General features: G+C 37.0%; 1 non-coding gene across 1 annotated transcript; it reads right to left on the reverse strand.

Moving 5' to 3' along the window:
* Window positions 1–9,535: 9,535 nt before the first annotated feature.
* LOC112760611 (small nucleolar RNA R71) lies at window positions 9,536–9,643 on the reverse strand. The gene has a single exon (XR_003181044.1). It is a non-coding gene; the product is annotated as a small nucleolar RNA R71 (small nucleolar RNA).
* Window positions 9,644–17,346: the final 7,703 nt, after the last annotated feature.

Genomic DNA, 17,346 nt, shown 5'->3' on the forward strand with positions numbered 1-17,346 from the left:
ATATCCATCCAAACCCCAATCCAATTCACTGTGAGAAAGCTTCTCTAGCATGAATCCTCCATTCCTTTCCCAAGGTTCCGAAGGATTCCAATTATGGGTAGTTTCTTTCCCAAGACAACTACCCAATGGAATTAGATCGAGAAGCTTTCTAACAAAATTCAAGAGAAAAGATTGAAGAAGAAGATAAAACTATTATTGATTCATTGAATTACAATAGAGCTCCCTAACCCAATGAAAGGGGGTTTAGTGAGTCATAGCTCTGAATTCAATTACAAAAGTATGAAAACTTCCAAAAATGAAAAAGTCAAAAAAAAAAGGTCTCTCTAACTTAAATTCTATCCTATTTATACACTTTCTTCATTGACCTTCTGTTGTGTTTCTTGGGCTTTGAGGCCTCTCCCTGCTTTCCTTTTGCTTTGGGTTTATGATCCATAATCTTGATGAGGCTGCTGATCCAAATTCTGTAACATTCATTGAGCCAACTTAGTGACAATCAAGTAATGACACATGACTCAACAAATTGAAATTCCAGACTCATCAATCCTTCAGGCCCAATCCCATAAACCATGATATTCAATTGGGTTTCATACCAGAGTAAGTTTAAGTTAATGTTTGTGCTCAAATGCTAACTTAAACTGCAATATTTTTGGCCCAGAAACCTTTTCCAAGAGTGGCGTTTAAGTTGCAGTTTAAGCTTAAACTGCAGCTTAAACGCCAGACACTTCCAGTGATGCCTTTTGTGGAAGCACGTTTAAGCTTCAGTTTAAGGTTAAACTGAAGCTTAAACGTGGAAATGGAAGAAGGCAGCCCTGGAGGGTAACGTAGTCGAACACGTTTAAGCTTCAGTTTAAGGTTAAACTGAAGCTTAAACGTGGAGATAGGAAAAGCAGCCCTGGAGGTCGAACACGTTTAAGCTCCAGTTTAAGGTTAAACTGGAGCTTAAACGTGGAAATAGAGAAAGCCATCCTGGAGGTCGAACACGTTTAAGCTTCAGTTTAAGGTTAAACTGGAGCTTAAATGTGGAAGCGGAGAAAGGTAGCCCTGGAGGTCGAACACGTTTAAGCTCCAGTTTAAGGTTAAACTGGAGCTTAAACGTGGAAGCGGAGAAAGCAACCCCTGGAGGTCGAACACGTTTAAGCTCCAGTTTAAGGTTAAACTGGAGCTTAAACGTGGAAATGGAGAAAGCAACCCTGGAGGAGAAAACTTGGTCGAACACGTTTAAGCTCCAGTTTAAGGTTAAACTGGAGCTTAAACGTGGAAATGGCTCCCTGGTGCATTTCCCATTTCTGGCGTTTAACTTCCAGTTTAAGGTTAAACTGGAGGTTAAACGCCACTTTCACCCTTTCCTCAGCTTTCATGATTTTGGCCGTTTAAGTTCCAGTTTAAGCTTAAACTGGAACTTAAACTCCACATGTGATATTCAAGCTTCCTTTATTGATTTTTGTTGCTTCCTTGCCTAGCCTCTTCTTTCCTGAAATCATCCAAACAACTGCATCTAAGTCTTGCAAATTTTCATGAGAATCTTCCATTCATAGCATTCAAGTAATATAACTAAAAACTCATGAAATTTGCATAAAAATCATACTGTTTGGATGGTTCATTGCTTTGTTATTCATTTAACCATTCTTGGTTACTTTAAGCTCAAGAAAGTGCATAAAACAACTAAAACTAACAGAAAAATGCTAGTGAAACTCGCCTAAGATGCCTTGGCATCATGCGCTACAAAGCCTAACTTGTGGCACAAGGTTTTTCACAAAGGCCCGGTATAGATTATGAAGAAATGTATTCCCCTGTAGTGGATGTGATCACATTGCGTTATTTGGTCAGTTTATTTGCATTTCATAAACTGCATATGCATTTAATGGATGTGGTGACAACCTACTTATATGGCTCATTAGATCAGGATATCTATATGAAAGTCCCTGAAGGACTAAAGATGTCTAAACCATCCAATGAATATTCGCAGGAGTTATACTCAGTTAAATTGTAAAGATCTTTATATGGTCTAAAGTAATCTGGACGAATGTGGTATAATCGTCTTACTGAGTATCTGGCAAAAAATGCATTCAAGACAGCTTATAAGATAGCTCCAACTTGATAATTACCGATGTCTTTAAATTTTGTCATGTTTATAATTATAGGTATTAATAAATCTGAAAATTTAGTGTTAGGATAGGATAGAATTTGGAATTATTTGGTATATAGGTTCTATTATATCAATTGGTGTTAAGATCAACTTATTAGAGTTATTATTGCTATGTTTTTTGTTTTAGATACTTAAAAGAACCACTCTCCTTACTTGTTGGAATCTGTGGAGTAAAAGTTCCTCTCTTGAATTTTAGTCTGTCAATAAACTTTGTATTTATGGTTAAATTTTAGAATTTGGATCAGTTTTATAATTATTGAAAATAAATTTATAATTTATTGTTTAGTTATTTACTAACTTATTTATCAATATGATATTTATGTTAAATATTTTACAAAGAAAATCCCACTTGAAACGTAATATTTTGCGTTGAAATGAATGAAGTTGTCATTTGAGAAATTAAACTACAATGTAAATATTATCTTACTTATACACTTTGAATGTAAAGTTAGTATTGTATTGATGATGCACTTATTGATTTGTTTGACAACTTTTAGCTTGATCATAATTTGTATGTCAAAATATTTTGGAAGGTTCTATAACAGAAACTACAGCTAGCGACACTAAGCACTAGACTTGGTGCACCTTGTCAGTATATAATTGCATTTTCAGGACCATATGAGATGAAATGGTTCCTGTCTATTTCATGTCCACAAAACCAGTGGAACATATCTGTTTCAGAATTCACATGAAGAAAAACAATTTAAGTGTGATTTCTGTCTGTTATTTTGACTTTTCTGAATTAGATAACTTTCCGTGTATATTGTTATAAATAAAGAAGTTTGAATGTTTGTTATTTATAATTAATTATCATTTTGTTTGAATGTAATTTTGTCACTATTATTAAAGTGGATTTCTTTTGACTAAGGGTTTATTAATTATACAACGGTCTCTTGCGGGCCTATAGATGCTCTGTTTACTCACTGAGTTCCAAAACTCACTCTGTTGTTCTTTTATTTTTTTCAGATATGGTCCTTGATCCTAATCTAACTTCATCAGTTCTACTCTAGTTTTGTTTGTGTTGGTGAGCCCTTTACTGTTTAAGGGCTTGATGTTTTGTGTAAATAGCTTTAAAGCTCTTTAGACATGTTAAACTGCTCCATGTGACACTGGCAGGATCTAACATTAGTGACTTGAGTATGTTGCTTGTAAATATCCTAGTGGATGAAACTAATAGACTATGCTTTGCTGTAGATATTAAAGTCGAATTTTATGTAAATATGCTGAGTATGTTTTAAATATGTGGGTTAGAATGTGTTGCCTTTTAGTATAATTGGAGATTCTATTTATTCTATTTTCTATAATATCGATTTCTGAGGCATGCTTAGTTGCTTGGGAATATTTTTCTAAGCGCCAGTCACGGCCAGACTGGGTTGTGACATAAATAATTTTAAAAATTATTACAAAAATATGTCATCTATTGTTATCTTGTTTACACTGTAAACAAGATATGTGTATTTTTTTCAATTTTCATATATCTCGTTTATAGTGTAAACAAGATAACAGTAGATGACATATTTTCGTAATAATTTTTAAAATTATTTATTTCAGTAAATAAAATATTTATTTAATTTATTTAAATAAGAAACACGTTTGGGGTATTTTATAAAAATGCTGACACAACACGCACCTTCGTAGAATTCAAGACAATTTTATCAAAGATACGACATGTGTTATCGCCAGAGCAACACGCACCCTGCATGTTACTTTAGTAGGGATTTTCTTGTAGAGTTTTGAGGCAACTTTCTCAAAGATTCTCAGCAGAGATTCGCCACATATCGTCTCCAGGGTAACACGCACCCTACGTGTTACTTTAGTAGGAATCCTTGCAGAGTTTTGAGGCAATTTTACCAAAAATTTTCAGCAGAAATTCGCCATGTGGCAGCCCCTAAGCAACATGCACCTTGCGTGTTACGTCTATCAAGATTTTGCACATATTTTCGAGGTACTTTTATCAGTGTCTCCAAGCACGTGAACGCCACGTGGAAGCACCAGGACAACACGCAGGGCCCGTGTTGACCAGTCTTGGTCAGTGTCTCTATGTAGGAGACAAAGCCTGCTCTGGGAAGTGCTTTATTAATGGAACCGAGAGACTATAAAATGTGAGGGATGGGGGTCGTTTGCTTCACTCTTCATTCCTTTCAAGTAATGTATGCTGAGAGTGAGAGTGAGGGTTTAGTTAAGCTGAAAGTGAGCGTGTTAGTCTTGAAAATGTTACGTGATTATTCGTCTACAGCAGATCATATTATCAATTATTTGGGACATTCTAATTTTGTAAGTTTATTATTTTCACTTAATTTTTTAGTGTTTATTTAGTTAATCTTAGTTTAGTAGTTTGTTACTATTTGTTTGATTTACATTAGTTTAGTTGTATTGTTATTTCTGTTAAAATGAATAAATAATATAATTAATAATAAATATTGATTTATTGAAAATAATATTATTCTGGGTTTTTTCTATTTTTTTGCTGTTAGTATGTATAATTTCTGATAATTTTTTTATTTTCTATTATTATGTGATATTTTACATAGTTATCATAATCGAATCGGTAATCAACCCGGTCATACGATTGGGTCACCGATTCAACCGATGGATCACTAATTCACTTGGTTAACCCGATCATAATTAAAGAATATAAATTATATAAATAAAATTAAAAATAATGTCTTAAAATTTAAAATGCAAGTCTTTACAAACATTAATAACCAAATATCAATTCTCAAGCATAAATAATGAATGTAAAAAAAAGAGATAATAAATTAGTCTATAGTACAAAATACTTTCTCAATTTAAATGAACAAGGGCTAAGTGATTTTTTAAGCAACACAATAGCATTGTCAAAGTTCCCTGATGATAATCAACAATAAATTCAACTATTCAAGTATTCAACTCTGTTATCCAGCAACAAAATTCAACTCAATGATGTTATTCAACAATAAAAAAAATTGCTCAGGTTCAACAACAATCCTAAACCAAATACAATAGCAACAACCACCAGATTCAACAACAATTCTAATTAAAATTTGCTCAGGTTCAACAATTATAATTTCATTGAAATGGACACTGAACCAGTGAAAGAACAGGGTCGAAAACTCGAAGGGAGCTCACCAGGTTGACTGGTTTTGAGACAAAACAACAACCATCACCTGAGGGAGCAGATGCTGCTTGACTAGTTTGGTCTACTTCTGCCACCGACGAAGTGAACTGATGAGCGGATAATTTATACGCTTTTTGGCATTGTTTTTAGTATGTTTTTAGTAGGATCTAGTTACTTTTAGGGATGTTTTTATTAATTTTTATGTTAAATTCACATTTCTGGACTTTACTATGAGTTTGTGTGTTTTTCTGTGATTTCAGGTATTTTCTGGCTGAAATTGAGGGACTTGAACAAAAATCAGATTCAGAGGTTGAAGAAGGACTGCTGATGCTGTTGGATTCTGACCTCCCTGCACTCAAAGTGAATTTTCTGGAGCTACAGAACTCAAAATGGTGCGCTTCCAATTGCGTTGGAAAGTAGACATCCAGGGCTTTCCAGCAATATATAATAGTCCAAACTTTGGCCGAGTTTAGACGACGCAAAAGGGCATTGAACGCCAGTTTTATGCTGCAGTCTGGAGTTAAATGCCAGAAACACGTCACAAACCAGAGTTGAACGCCAAAAACACGTTACAACTTGGCGTTCAACTCCAAAAGAAGCCTCTGCACGTGTAAACTTCAAGCTCAGCCCAAGCACACACCAAGTGGGCCCCGAAAGTGGATTTCTGCATCAATTACTTACTTCTGTAAACCCTAGTAGCTAATCTAGTATAAATAGGACTTTTTACTATTGTCTTTTTGACCATCTTATGATTTTTAGTTTTACCTTTGGATCATATTGATCACGTTTGGGGGCTGGCCATTCGGCCATGCCTGAACCTTCATCACTTATGTAATTTCAACGGTAGAGATTCTACGCTCCATAGATTAAGGTGTGGAGCTCTACTGTTCCTCATGAATTGATGCAAAGTACTACTGTTTTTCTATTCAATTCAACTTATTCCGCTTCTAAGATATTCATTCACACTTCAACCTGAATGTGATGAACGTGACAATCATCATCATTCCCTACGAACGCGTGCCTGACAACCACTTCCGTTCCACCTTAGATTGAATGAGTATCTCTTGGATCTCTTAATCAGAATCTTCGTGGTATAAGTTAGAACCCATGGATGGCCATTACTGAGATCCGGAAAGTCTAAACCTTGTCTGTGGTATTCCGAGTAGGATCTGGGAAGGGATAGCTATGACGAACTTCAAACTCGCGAGTGCTGGGCGTAGTGATAGACGCAAAAGGATAGTAAATCCTATTCCAGTATGATCGAGAACCTCCAGATGATTAGCCATGAAGTGACAGCGCATCGGACCATTTTCACAGAGAGGATGGGATGTAGCCATTGACAACGGTGATGCCCTTACATAAAGCTTGCCATAGAAAGGAGTAGGATTGATTGGATGAAGACAGTAGGAAAGCAGAAGCTCAGAGGGACGAAAGCATCTCTATACGCTTATCTGAAATTCTCACCAATGAATTGCATAAGTATTTCTATCTTTTATGTTTATTTATTTATTATTTAATCTCGAAAACTCCATAACCATTTAACATCCGCCTGACTGAGATTTACAAGATGGCCATAGCTTGCTTCATACCAACAATCTCTGTGGGATCGACCCTTACTCACGTAAGGTTTATTACTTGGACGACCCAGTGCACTTGCTGGTTAGTTGTGCGAAGTTGTGAAGTTATGTTTGGACCATGGTTCTGTGCACCTGTTTTTGGCGCCATTGCCAGGGAAAGAACGAACAAATAATTTTACAAAATCTGAGTAACAATTTCGCATACCAAGTTTTTGGCGCCGTTGCCGGGGATTGTTTGAGTTTGGACAACTGACGGTTCATCTTGTTGCTCAGATTAGATAATTTTATTTTATTTTTAAAGCTTTTTAATTTCAAAAAAAAATAACATATATTTATTTATGTTCTTCAGAATTTTTAAGAATGAATTCTAGCGTTTCATGAAGCATGTTGAAGCCTGGCTGGCTGTAAAGCCATGTCTAAATTCTCTTGGACTGAGGCTTCCAAACCACTATCACAAGAGCAAGTTAGCTGTTGCTGATCCATCTGCTACTGTATGCCTGATTTACATGCTGAAGCTTGGCTGGCCATTGGCCATGTCTAGTGTTTTGGACCGGAGCTTTCATTGAAAGCTTGGCTGGCTAGTGAGCCATGTCTAATTCCTGGACTGAAGCTTTAGACTAAGAGTGCAAGATTCCTGGAATTCATATTAAAAATTTTGAAATCCTTATTTTTCTTTTTCAAATAATTTTCAAAAAATCCAAAAAAAAATTATAAAATCATAAAATCAAAAATATTTTTTGTGTTTCTTGTTTGAGTCTTGAGTTAATTTTTAAGTTTGGTGTCAATTGCATGTTTTTATTCTTCTTGCATATTTTCGAAAAATTCATGCATTCATAGTGTTCTTCATGATCTTCAAGTTGTTCTTGGTAAGTCTTCTTGTTTGATCTTTAAATTTTCTTGTTTTGTGTCTTTTCTTGTTTTTCATATGCATTTTTCGTTTGTTAGTGTCTATACATGAAAGATTTCTAAGTTTGGTGTCTTGCATGTTTTCTTTGCATATAAAATTTTTCAAAAACATGTTCTTGATGTTCATCATGATCTTCAAAGTGTTCTTGGTGTTCATCTTGACATTCATAGCATTCTTGCATACATTCATTGTTTTGATCTAAAATTTCCATGCATTGAGCATTTTTAGTGTTTTTCTCTCTCATCATAAAATTTCAAAAATCAAAAAAATATCTTTTCCTTATTTCTCTCATAAATTTCGAAAATTTGGATTGACTTTTTCAAAATTTTTAAAATCTAGTTGTTTCTTATGAGTCAAATCAAATTTTCAATTTAAAAATCCTATCTTTTCAAAATCTTTTTCAAAAATCATTTCTTTTCCAATTTTTTTATTATTTTTGAAAATTTCAAAAAAATCTTTTTCAAAATATTTTCACAATCTTTTTCTTAATTTTATTACATAATTTTTGAAAATATCATCATCAATTAATGTTTTGATTCAAAAATTTCAAGTTTGTTACTTGCTTGTTAAGAAAGATTCAAACTTTAAATTCTAGAATCATATCTTGTGATTTCTTGTGAATCAAGTCATTAATTGTGATTTTAAAAATCAAATCTTTTTCAAAACTAATTTCAATCATATCTTTTCAAAAATATCTTTTTTATCTTATCCCTTTCAAAATTATATCTTTTTAATCATATCTTTCTATCATATTTTTTTAAGTCATATCTTTTTCAAAATTTTGATTTTAAAATATCTTTTCTAACTTCCTATCGTCTTATCTTTTTAAAATTGATTTTCAAATCTTATCTTTTTGTTTCCATCAAATCTTTTTAAATTTCAATCATATCTTTTTCAAAACTACCTAACTAATCCTCTCTCTCCTAATTTCGAAAATTCCCTTTCCCCTTTTTCAAAATTCCTTTTTAATTAACTAATTGTTTTAATTTTACTTTAATTTCAATTTTTACTTTACTTTCGCATTTTAACTTTAAATTTTAGTTTTATTTAATTAAATTTTTGAAACTCCTTCTCTCTCATCTCTTTCTATTTATTTATTCATCTACTAACACTTCTCTTTCACCCAAAAATTCGAACACCACCTCCCTCTCTGTGTTCGAGTTTTCCCTCTTCTCTTCTTTACATTACATTCTTTTCTTCTTCTACTCACATAGGGAAACCTCTATACTGTGGTAAAAAGGATCTCTATTATTATTTTCTGTTCCCTTCTTTTTCATATGAGCAGGAGCAAGGACAAGAACATTCTTGTTGAAGCAGACCCTGAACCTGAAAGGACTCTGAAAAGGAAACTAAGAGAAGCTAAAATACAACAATCCAGAGACAACCTTACAGAAATTTTCGAAAAGGAAGAGGAGATGGTAGCCGAAAATAATAATGCAAGGAGAATGCTTGGTGACTTTACTGCACCAAATTCCAATTTACATGGAAGAAGCATCTCCATCCCTACCATTGGAGCAAACAATTTTGAGCTGAAACCTCAACTAGTTTCTCTGATGCAACAAAACTGCAAGTTTCATGGACTTCCATCTGAAGATCCTTTTCAGTTCTTAACTGAATTTTTGCAGATATGTGATACTGTTAAGACTAATGGAGTAGATCTTGAAGTCTACAGGCTCATGCTTTTCCCTTTTGCTGTAAGAGACAGAGCTAGAATATGGTTGGACTCTCAACCCAAAGATAGCCTGAACTCTTGGGATAAGCTGGTCACGGATTTCTTAGCCAAGTTCTTTCCTCCCCAAAAGCTTAGTAAGCTTAGAGTGGATGTTCAGACCTTCAGACAGAAAGAAGGTGAATCCCTCTATGAAGCTTGGGAGAGATACAAGAAACTGACCAAAAAGTGTCCTTCTGACATGCTTTCAGAATGGACCATCCTGGATATATTCTATGATGGTCTGTCTGAATTAGCTAAGATGTCATTGGATACTTCTGTAGGTGGATCCATTCACCTAAAGAAAATGCCTGCAGAAGCTCAAGAACTCATAGACATGGTTGCTAACAACCAGTTTATGTACACTTCTGAGAGGAATCCTGTAAGTAATGGGACGCCTCAAAGGAAGGGAGTTCTTGAAATTGATGCTCTGAATGCCATATTGGCTCAGAATAAACTATTGACTCAACATGTCAATATGATTTCTCAGAGTCTGAATGGAATGCAAGCTGCATCCAACAGTACTCAAGAGGCATCTTCTGAAGAAGAAGCTTATGATCCTGAGAACCCTGCAATAGCAGAGGTAAATTATCTAGGTGAACCTTATGGAAACACCTATAATCCCTCATGGAGAAATCACCCAAATTTCTCATGGAAGGATCAACAAAACCCTCAACAAGGCTTTAATAATGGTGGAAGAAACAGGTTTAACAATAGTAAACCTTTTCCATCATCCACTCAGCAACAGACAGAGAATCCTGAACAAAATACCTCTAATTTAGAAAAATTAGTCTCTGATCTGTCTAAGGCCACTCTGAGTTTCATGAATGAAACAAGGTCCTCCATTAGAAATTTGGAGGCACAAGTGGGCCAGCTGAGTAAGAAGATCACTGAAACCCCTCCTAGTACTTTCACAAGCAATACAGAAGAGAATCCAAAGAGAGAGTGCAAGGCCATTGATATAACCATCTTGGCCGAATCCAAGGAGGAAGGGAAGGACGTAAATCCCAAGGAGGAAGACCTCTTGGGACGTCCTGTGATCAACAAGGAGTTTCCCTTTGAGGAACCAAAGGAACCTGAGACTCATCTAGAGACCATAGAGATTCCATTGAGCATCCTTATGCCCTTCATGAGCTCTGATGAGTATTCCTCTTTTGAAGAGAATGAGGATGTTACTGAAGAGCAAGTTGCCAAGTACCTTGGTGCAATCATGAAGCTGAATGCCAAATTATTTGGTAATGAGCTTGGGAAGATGAACCTCCCTTGCTCATCAATGAACTAAGTGATCTAGATCAACTGACATTGCCTCAGAAGAAACAGGATCCTAGAAAGTTCTTAACACCCTGTACCATAGGCACCATGACCTTTGAAAAGGCTCTGTGTGACCTTGGGTCAGGAATAAACCTTATGCCACTCTCTGTAATGGAGAAACTAAGAACCCTTGAGGTACAGGAGGCCAATTTCTCATTAGAGATGGCAGATAAATCCATGAAAAGAGGCTTATGGACAAGTAGAGGACATGTTAGTAAAGGTTGAAGGCCTTTACATCCCTGCTGATTTTATAATCCTAGATACTGGGAAGGATGAGGATGAATCTATCATCCTTGGAAGACCCTTCCTAGCCACAGCAAGAGCTGTAATTGATGTTGACAGAGGTGAACTAGTCCTTCAATTGAATGAGGACTCCCTTGTATTTCAAACTCAAGGTTCTCCTTCTATAAACATGGAAAAGAAGCATAAAAAACTTCTCTCACTACAGAGTCAACCAAAGCCCCCACAGTTAAACTCTAAGTTTGGTGTTGGGAGGCCACAACCAAACTCTAAGTTTGGTGTTGAACTCCCATATCCAAACTCTAAGTTTGGTGTTGAGAAGTCTCAACAATACTCTGAACATCTGTGAGGCTCCATGAGAGCCCACTGTCAAGCTATTGACACTAAAGAAGCGCTTGTTGGGAGGCAACCCAATTTTTATTTATCTAATTTTATTTTATTTTTATTTTTCTTTCATGTTTTCTTAGGTTCATGATCATGTGGAGTCACAAAATAAATAGAAAAATTAAAAACAAAATCAAAAATAGCAGAAGAAAAATCACACCCTGGAGGAAGAGCTTACTGGCGTTTAAACGCCAATAAGGAGCATCTGGCTGGCGTTCAACGCCAGAACAGAGCATGTTTCTGGCGTTGAACGCCAGAAACAAGCAGCATCCTGGCGTTCAGACGCCAGAAATGCACACTGAGGAAAGCTGGCGCTGAACGCCAGAAACAAGCATAGAACTGGCGTTCAACGCCAGAAATATGCTGCATCTGGGCGCTGAACGCCCAGAACAAGCATCAATTCGGCGTTTAAACGCCAGAATTGCATGCAAAGGCATTTTACATGCCTAATTGGTGCAGGGATGTAAATCCTTGACACCTCAGGATCTGTGGACCCCACAGGATCAACTCAGCATCTGTGGACCCCACAGGATCCCCACCTACCACCACTCATTCTCTTCCCTCTTCTCATTCATCCTCTCTTCCCCAAAACTCTTCACCAATCAACTCAATCTCTCTTTCCTATTACCCCTTCACCACTCACATCAATTCACTCTTCCCCATAAACCTACCCCATCAACTCCACCTACCTTCAAAATTCAAAATCAAATTCCCACCCAATCCCACCCTAAATGGCCGAACCTAACACCCCTCCCTCCACTATATAAACCCCTCCATTCTTATTCATTTTCACATAACATAACCCTCTCTTCCCCTTCTTGGCCAAAACACAACCCCTTCATATCTTCTTCCTCTTCTTCTTTTCTTTCTTCTCTTGCTTGAGGGCGAGCAATATTCTAAGTTTGGTGTGGTAAAAGCACAGCTTTTTTGTTTTTTCATTACCATTGATGGCACCTAAGACCGGAGAATCCTCTAGAAAAGGGAAAGGGAAGACAAAAGCTTCCACCTCCGAGTCATGGGAGATGGAAAGATTCATCTCCAAAAGCCATCAAGACCACTTCTATGACGTTGTGGCCTAGAAGAAGGTGATCCCCGAGGTCCCTTTCAAACTCAAGAGAAATGAGTATCCGGAGATCCGACATGAGATCCAAAGAAGAGGTTGGGAAGTTCTAACAAACCCCATCCAACAAGTCGGCATCCTAATGGTTCAAGAGTTCTATGCTAATACATGGATCACTAAGAACCATGATCAAAGTAAGAACCCGAATCCAAAGAATTATATTACAATGGTTCGGGGGAAATACTTAGATTTTAGTCCGGAGAATGTGAGGTTGGTGTTTAACTTGCCCATGATGCAAGGAGATGTACACCCTTACACTAGAAGGGTCAGCTTTAATCAAAGGTTGGACCAAGTCCTTAGGGACATATGTGTGGAAGGAGCTCAGTGGAAAATAGACTCCAAAGGCAAGCCGGTTCAATTAAGAAGACTGGACCTCAAGCCTGTAGCTAGAGGATGGTTGGAGTTCATCCAACGCTCCATCATCCCCACTAGCAACCGATCTGAAGTTACTGTGGATCGGGCCATCATGATTCATAGCATCATGGTTGGAGAGGAAGTAGAAGTTCATGAAGTCATCTCCCTTGAACTCTACAAAATAGCCGAAAAGCCCTCCCCCTTGGCAAGGCTAGCTTTTCCTCATCTTATTTGCCATCTATGTTACTCAGCTGCAGCTTTCATAGAAGGAGACATTCCCATTGAGGAAGAGAATCCCATCACTAAAAAAAGGATGGAGCAAACAAGAGAGCCCAATCATGGAGCTCAAGAAACACATGAGGAAGCTCACCATCAAGAGATCCCTGAGATACCTCAAGGGATGAACTTTCCTCCATAAAACTTTTGGGAGCAAATCAACACCTCCCTAGGAGAATTAAGTTCCAACATGGGACAACTAAGGGTGAAACATCAAGAGCACTCCATCATCCTCCATGAAATTAGAGAAGATCAAAAAGCAATGAGGGAGGAGCAACAAAGACAAGGAAGAGACATAGAAGAGCTCAAGGACATCATTGGTTCCTCAAGAAGAAAATGCCACCATCACTAAGGTGGACTCATTCCTTGTTCTTACATTCTCTGTTTTTCGTTTTCTTTATGTTAAGTGCTTATCTATGTTTGTGTCTTATTACATGTTCATTAGTATTTAAGTAACTATGTCTTAAAGTTATGAATGTCCTATGAATCCATCACCTCTCTTAAATGAAAAATGTTTTAATTCAAAAGAACAAGAAGTACATGAGTTTCGAATTTATCCTTGAACTTAGTTTAATTATATTGATGTGGTGATGATGACAAGTCATTTTAGCCTAGTTTCACTAGCCTTTTTCTTTTGTTTTCAATTGATTTATGCACTTTCTTGAGCCATAAGCAAGCCAATTGGGTAGATTTCCATGTTTCCTTTGATTCAATCAACCATGTATGAATTCATGCACTTTCATGAGATTTTATGCTATAATTGTCATGTATTATGAAAGAAACACAATCTCATGATTTGGGGCATAGCTTTGATTGTTTTGATTGATTGATGATAGGTGGAAAGAGTTTTGAAGAAGGTTGAAGGAAGAAGGAATGGCTAGGAGCAAGAGAGAACAAAAAGTTTGAGCCAAAGTTTGCCTCAAACTTTAGCTCAAACTTTTAAAAGAGTTGAAAACATACCAGAGGAAAAAAGCTTGAGCAAAAGTTTGCCTCAAACTTTAGCTCAAACTTTTGGAAGAATTGAAAACACTCCAGAGGAAAAAAAGCTTGAGCAAAAGTTTGCCTCAAACTTTAGCTCAAACTTTTGGGAGAAAAGCTTGAGCCAACGTTTGCCTCAAACTTTTTGGCAAACGTTGGCATCACAAAACCAACACCCTGGAGGAGAAAAGCTTGCGCCAACGTTTGCCTCAAACTTTTTGGCAAACGTTGGCGCCACACTTGCACACCCTGGAGGAGAAAAGTTTGCGCCAACGTTTGCCTCAAGCTTTTTGGCAAACGTTGGCGCCACACACATTTACAAGGGGGCCAACGTTTGAGCAAAAGTTTGACCTCAAACGTTGGTAGCAGCAAAGTGAAGCAATCTGGTATAAAAAGTTTGAGTAAAAGTTTGCCTCAAACTTTTACTCAAACTTTTACTCAAACTTTTATGATTTCAACCCGGTTCACAATGGATCTTTCTCCAACTCCAAGAGCAATCAACCAAGGCCTTTATCAATCCAATTCTATCAAGAACAAAGGCCCAATTCAAGGCTTGAAGACCATTTGAAGAAAGTGTATAAAAAGCTTAGGATTTAAGTTTTGGGAGTTTTTCCTTTTGGAGCTTTCCGTTTTAGTTTTGCAGAGGGCTTTTGAGTTTTGAGTTGTTTTGAGTTTCTGAATTTCGGAGAGGAGAATTGAATTCTCTTCTTCTTAGTTTTCTTGTTTTGAATTTCAATTACACTTGTCTTGAGTCTTGGGTGTTGAGAATTGGAGAAATTCTGTCTCAATCTCACCTTAAGATCTCTTTCTATTTCTCTTACTGCACCATTGGAGAATTGAGATTTACATTCAAGTTTTCTTCTGTTTTGATCTTCTATTTTTTGCAATTGAATTCTAAATTTGGATCTAGAAAGGCATTGAGATCTAGACTCTGTTATCTAGTCTCTTGGGTCTTGAGATCTGAAGTTTGCATTTTAATTTCTCTGTTTAAAGCTTTCCAAGTTCATTTACATTTCCGTTTTAGATCCGGTTCAATTCAAGTTGCCTTCTACTTGTCTGATCAATGCAATTTACTTTTCCTTGTTTGATTTCTGCAAATCCCACTCCCAATTCCCTTTACAATTCAAGCCATTTATATTTCTTGCACTTTAAGATTCTGCAATTTACATTTCTTGTGTTCTAAGTTTCTGCCATTTAATTTCTTATTCTTTAAGATTCAGCACATTTACCTTCTCTGCTCCTTAATTTACTGCAATTGTCCCTCTCCCTTTTAAATTTCATGCAATTTAGCTTCTGTCGAATACAAACCACTCAAATCAACTCTTGATTCGCTCGACTAAATCAACCACTAAACTAAAATTGCTCAATCCTTCAATCCCTGTGGGATCGACCTCACTCCCGTGAGTTTTTATTACTTGATGCGACCCCGTGCACTTGCCGGTTAGATTTGTGTGTTTGGAATTCATTTTCCGTTTTCCAAAAATACACATCAGGTGACAATACTTTTTGTTTTCTGAATGAATGCTTGAACAGTGCATATGTCTTTTGAAGTTGTTATTTAAGAATGTTAAATATGTTGGCTCTTGAAAGAATGATGACAAGGAGACATGTTATTTGATAATCTGAAAAATCATAAAAATGATTCTTGAAGCAAGAAAAAGCAGTGAATACAAAAGCTTGCAGAAAAAAAAATAGCGGAAAAAAAAGAGAGAGAAAAAGCAAGCAGAAAAAGCCAAAGCTCTTAAAACCAAAAGGCAAGAGAAAAAAGCCAATAGCCCTTAAAACTAAAAGGCAAGGGTAATAAAAAGGATCCAAGGCTTTGAGCATCAGTGGATAGGAGGGCCTAAAGGAATAAAATCCTGGCCTAAGCGGCTAAACCAAGCTGTCCCTAACCATGTGCTTGTGGCGTGAAGGTATCAAGTGAAAGCTTGAGACTGAGCTGTTCCAGTATGATTGACAACGGTGATGCCCTTACATAAAGCTTGCCATGGAAAGGAGTAGGATTGATTGGATGAAGACAGCAGGAAAGCAGAAGCTCAGAGGGACGAAAGCATCTCTATACGCTTATCTGAAATTCTCACCAATGAATTGCATAAGTATTTCTATCTTTTATGTTTATTTATTTATTATTTAATTTCGAAAACTCCATAACCATTTAACATCCACCTGACTGAGATTTACAAGATGGCCATAGCTTGCTTCATACCAAAAATCTCTGTGGGATTGACCCTTACTCACGTAAGGTTTATTACTTGGACGACCCAGTGCACTTGCTGGTTAGTTGTGCGAAGTTGTGAAGTTATGTTTGGTCCATGGTTCTGTGCACCCGTTTTTGGCGCCATTGCCAGGGAAAGAATGAACAAATAATTTTACAAAATATGAGTAACAATTTCGCATACCATGAACGCAGGGGCACGAGACCATGACGACGAGCTTCAGTGCTTCGGTCAGATGAATGCGAGTCCAAGAGAGTAACGAGGTGAGGCCGTGGTATGCGAAATCGTGATCACTCAGATTTAGGTTTGTAAAATTATTTGTTCGTTCTTTCCCTGGCAATGGCACTAAAAACGGATGCACAGAACCATGGTCCAAACATAACTTCACAACTTCGCACAACTAACCAGCAAGTGCACTGGGTCGTCCAAGAAATAAAACCTTACGTGAGTAAGGGTCGATCCCACGGAGATTGTTGGTATGAAGCAAGCTATGGTCACCTTGTAAATCTCAGTCAGGCGGATATCAAATAGCTTTGGAGTTTTCGAAAATAAATAATGAATAAATAGAAAATAAGGATAGAAACACTTATGTAATTCATTGGTGAGAATTTCAGATAAGCGTATAGAGATGCGTTCGTCCCTCTGAACTTCTGCTTTCCTGCTGTTTTCATCCAATCAGTCTTACTTTTTTCTATGGCTGGCTTTGTGTAAAGACATCACCTTTGTCACTGGCTACTTTTTATCCTCTTTGGAAAATGGTCCGATGCGCTGTCACTGCATGGCTAATCGTCTGGAGGCATCACCGTGATCAATGGCTGCATCCTATCCTCTCTGTGAAAATGGTCCGATGCGCTGTCACTACATAGCTAATCATCTGGAGGTTCTCGATCATACTGGAATAGGATTTACTATCCTTTTGCGTCTGTCACTACGCCTAGCACTCGCGAGTTTGAAGCTCGTCACAGTCATTCAATCCTCGAGTCCTACTCGGAATACCATAGACAAGGTTTAGACTTTCCGGACTCTCATGAA

This window comes from Arachis hypogaea, chromosome 16 (assembly GCF_003086295.3).
Source record: "Arachis hypogaea cultivar Tifrunner chromosome 16, arahy.Tifrunner.gnm2.J5K5, whole genome shotgun sequence".
NCBI classification, from domain to species: domain Eukaryota; kingdom Viridiplantae; phylum Streptophyta; class Magnoliopsida; order Fabales; family Fabaceae; genus Arachis; species Arachis hypogaea.